Source organism: Mercenaria mercenaria, chromosome 4 (genome assembly GCF_021730395.1).
Source record: "Mercenaria mercenaria strain notata chromosome 4, MADL_Memer_1, whole genome shotgun sequence".
NCBI lineage: Eukaryota > Metazoa > Mollusca > Bivalvia > Venerida > Veneridae > Mercenaria > Mercenaria mercenaria.
This window is the reverse complement of record NC_069364.1, coordinates 27,584,441-27,589,446: the sequence shown is the minus strand read 5'-3', so window position 1 is coordinate 27,589,446 and position 5,006 is coordinate 27,584,441.

Below are 5,006 nucleotides of genomic sequence, written 5' to 3'. Positions count from 1 at the left end.
ATCCACGCAGTCTGGTCAGGATCCATGCTGTTCACTAATAGTTTCTCCAATTCCAGTAGGCTTTAAAAGTGAACAGCATGGAGCCTGACCAGACTGCGCGGATGCACAGGCTGGTCTGGATCCATGCTGGTCGCATACCCACTATGTTGGTTTTCTCATGGCGTGGCACAAATGTATCCCATAATGAGATGTCCTGTCATTGAAAATACCTAGACCCCTAGCCCAAAGATCAAGATCTTACTTAGAGGTCAATAGGTTTCCTGTCCGGCTCATAACTCTGTCATCCATCAAAGGATTTTAATATTACTTGGCACAGATATTCCCCATAATGAGACAATGTATCATTGCAGAACCCGATTATCTCAAGGTCAGGTCACACTTAGAGTCAGAGTCAGTAGTTTTTTTTCATGTGTTGTTATAACTAAAATATTTCAATGAGACAACTCATCATGCTAATCGATCAGTCCAGTCGATCATAGTTTTTTCTGTCTGTCCTATCATATGGTATTTTCACCAACACCTAATTAACATATAGTTCATCCATCAAATAAACGAATTGTGTTTGGTGTGGTGGTGTGTGTGTGGGGGTGAAGGTGGCATCACTTATCAAAAGTTTTTAGTTTTGTAATCTTCCACATTTATTCGCTTGGTTTAACTTATTGTAAGAATTTTATGAAGTATCCTTCAAAGGTAATCAGTTACTAAATGATTAAAATCTGACATTGTCAGAAAGATAAAGAAAATGTGAGAATTTTTTTATCGAAATAGTTTTCAAAGATTCATACTCGTATATTGGTAAGTTTATACCACAAACCACTGTTAAAGGTACAACTTTTAACAAATTTTGATATTGCTTATTTTCACCAGAAAAAGTGTAAATGATGTGTTGTTGTATATATATTGATATGAGTATATTATTTTATTGAAATGTGCTGCTGGCAGTGCAGATTTTACATATTTTCGCAATATGATTTTGTAATTTGCAATACACATGAATTGTTAAGTTGTTCAAGAATTCAACATACAAACATATTTGAAAGATGCATAATAACATAAAAATTTTTTTAAGAAATAATATATCCGAAACAGTACATTGTGATTATTTTTGTTGTTGAATAAAGTTATTGTTTAGTGTTTAGATGCTAATGAATTACATGTACCTCTCGAGGGAGCAGACCAGTAATATAGTACTCACATCTGAATGATAAACAATATCTAGAAATATACTTGACCAAGAGTCATAAAACATTAGAGTATTGTTTTATAGCATTTGAAGTTAGGCACATGATTTCTCTTTGGGATTTCACTTGGCTACTACTGACCATAGTTATGATCCTTGACTTATTGATAGATACACATGAAGTACATGTGAGCCGTGCCATGAGAAAACCAACATAGTGGGTTTGCGACCAGCATGGATCCAGACCAGCCTGCGCATCCACGCAGTCTGGTCAGGATCCATGCTGTTCGCTAACAGTTTCTCCAATTCCAGTAGGCTTTAAAAGCGAACAGCATGGATCCTGACCAGACTGCACGGATGCGCAGGCTGGTCTGGATCCATGCTGGTCGCAAAGCCACTATGTTGGTTTTCCCATGGCACGGCTCATATAACTGTGTTTAGCGTATATCTTCAAACGTATTTCACCTAGAGTCATGAAAGCATGCACAGTGACAAGAAGTGGGGTGGGTGGCACCTATGTCCTATGGACACACATCTAGTTGATTTTATTTTTATGGTATATGGTGGCAAACGGATATTTTAAATTTTATGGACAGATTTCTGCACAATTTATTTTGCTAGTGATATTTCCTTGTTTTATACTGTCACCACAACAGTCTTCCTTCTAGATGTGACAAACACAGAAATGTGTAGATATATGGTGAGTTCAGAGTATCCCACAGACTTTGAGAAATTGATATGAACCAAATTGATGATATTGAGAGTGAAAATTCACCAAAAATATTTATTTATTGAAAATTATTACATAGTTTACAACATTGCATACAGAAAATTGCAACAGAAAATGCAAAACATAGTCAAATTTAGTTGAATACTCTTCCTGTTTTACATTTAGAGGGCATACCTCCAGATTTATGTTAATTTTATTCTTTGTTTCTTTTGTTAGGAATTATAAATAAAAAAGTAATGAAAAAGTAATCATAATGTTATTTGGTTAATTCATAGTAGTCTGTAAAGTATGTAAAAAAGTAATTTCAATAGAAATGTGATATAATATGAAAGGATCAAAGGCTCTTGAATTATCCATTTGATATATGATTTTTTTTTGGTACTTACTATTCTTTGCTTTTTGTTTGCCCACTTAATAAATTTTGATGTTCAGTTTTCATATTTGAGAATTTTATGTTACTTTTTTTCAAATTTTGATATTCAGTTTTCAAATTTTGATATGCAGTTTTCATGTTTGATGATATTTTTTTTTCAAATTCTGATGTTGAAAATATTGATGTTCAGTTTTTACATTTTGGTATGCAGTTTTCATTCTTGAAAGTTTTGATGTTATTTTTTCTTCTTCAAATTTTGATGTTGATCTGGAGGCATGCCCCCTAATTATCCACTGAATCAGAAGATATATAATTGGGTAGTTGTACTGTTGAATTTGACACTTTAATAGTATAAACATCTTTTCCCTGGTATAGTTGCAGACATATTCACCTGAAACTGATTGTGTTTAATCTGTATTTCATGTTTTAATGTAAATTAGGTCTAATACATAGAATGAGATAAAATTAAACCTAATAATGTCTTTCCATATAAATTGCCAGTTTAATAAAATGTAAAAGCCAAAAGAAATGTTCATTTATTATTTTGCCATGTAGCTTTTTTGTTCTAAATGAGTGACAAAACTTATCTAGAAAGATGCTTTTACATAAAACAAGAGGGCCATGAAGGCCCTGTATCGCTCACCTGACCTATTGACCTAAAGATCATCAAGATTAACATTCTGACCAAGTTTCATTACGATATGGACATAAATGACCTCTGAAGTATTAACTAGCTTTTCCTTTGATTTGACCCGGTGACCTAGTTTTTGACCCCACATGACCCAGATTCGAACATGACCTAAAGATCAACAAGATTAACATTCTGACTAAGTTTCATGAAGATACAGTCGTAAATGTGGCCTCTAGAATGTGAACACGCTTTTCCTTTGATTTGACCTAGTGACCTAGTTTTTTACTCCACCTGACCCAGATTTGATTGTGACATATAGATCATCAAGATTAACATTCTGACCAAGTTTCATTAAGATATGGTCATAAATGTGGCCTCTACAGTGTTAACTAGCTTTTCCTTTGATTTGACCTGGTGACCTAGTTTTTGATCCTGCATAATCCAGATTCAAACTGGACCTTGAGATCATCAAGATTAACATTCTGACCAAGTTTCATGAAGATACAATCATAAATGTGGTCTCTACAGTGTTAAGAAGCTTTTCCCTTTATTTGACCTGGTGACCAAGTTTTTGACCCAAGATAACCCAATATTGAACTCGTCCAAGATTTTATTGAGGATAACATTCTGACCAAGTTTCATTAAGATTAGGCCAAAATTGTGACCTCTAGGGTGTTAACAAGCTTTTCCTTTGATTTGACGTGGTGACCTAGTTTTTGACCCAGATGACCCAATATCAACTCGTCCAAGATTTTATTAAGGTACATCTGACCAAGTTATTAGATTGGCCAAAATTGACCTCAGAGTGTTAACAAGCTTTTCCTTGATTTGACCTGGTGACCTAGTTTTTGACCCCAGATGACCCAATATCAAACTCGTCCAAGATTTTATTAAGGGTAACATTCTGACCAAGTTTCATTAAGATTGGGCCAAAATTGTGACCTCCAGAGTGTTAACAAGCTTTTCCTTTGATTTGACCTGGTGACCTAGTTTTTGATCCCGGATGACCCAATATCGAACTCGTCCAAGATTTTATTGAGAGTAACATTCTGAACATGTTTCATTAAGATTGGGCCAAAATTGTGACCTCTAGAGTGTTAACAGTCAAATTGTTGACGACGGACGGACGGACGACAGGACGATCACAAAAGCTCACCTTTTGAGCACTTCGTGCTCAGGTGAGCTAAAAAGGTATCTAGGAGACTTCCCAAGGATTTTGTAGAAGTTGCAATGCTAGTACATAAAACAAACAAACTGCATGCCCCTGTTGATCTGTGACTGTGGCCATGACATTGAGTCGGCGTGGCTGAAAGTTGCACCCTGTTCATAGCCTCTTTGTTTTCATGTAAAAAATAACCTGTTAACATAGGCACCAACAAAGTCCTTCCCATAATTTCAAGTAGTCCAATCTGTACCAGTACACCTAAATGCTCTCAGCTTGGCCCTTTCACCTTTATTTTATATTTATTTCCGTAACAAAACCTCTCTTTTTGTGAAAACTTGGGGGCCAAAGCATATGCTACCCCCATCACACTCACATTCATTATTTGTGGGGCCTGCTCCTACGCCTATGTCGCCTATGATAAAGGGATTAAACAGATGTTGAGAAGACATGAAGTTCTACCTACACGACATTGAACCCCCTTTACGACCGCATGGCGAACATTTTTGATATGCACATTGTGTGTGGTGAACGGAAAACATTGAGGAATTAAACACAATTTAATGTTCAATGGGTAAAAATGATAAAGAGCAAACACAAAAATCACCTGTTTGAACATTGATCTTAATGAACAACATACATGGCTGCCAAAAGTGGACAACAGAGCTGAAATATAAAGATGACACCAGTCATTATATAATTGCTTTTTGACCTTGATCTGACATGAATTTTACATTGATCTGACATGACGTTAATGTGGTGTTTTGCATTTCGTGTTGAATATTGGTGCAATAATGTTCAAAAATCTGAAGCGAACATGGAAAACTGTTTTTCATTAATATGATACTTGATTTGAATGCATGACATTGACCTTTAAGCTTCTAGATGACAAAATACCTAGAACACATTGTTTTATTGTGGGTAGAATTA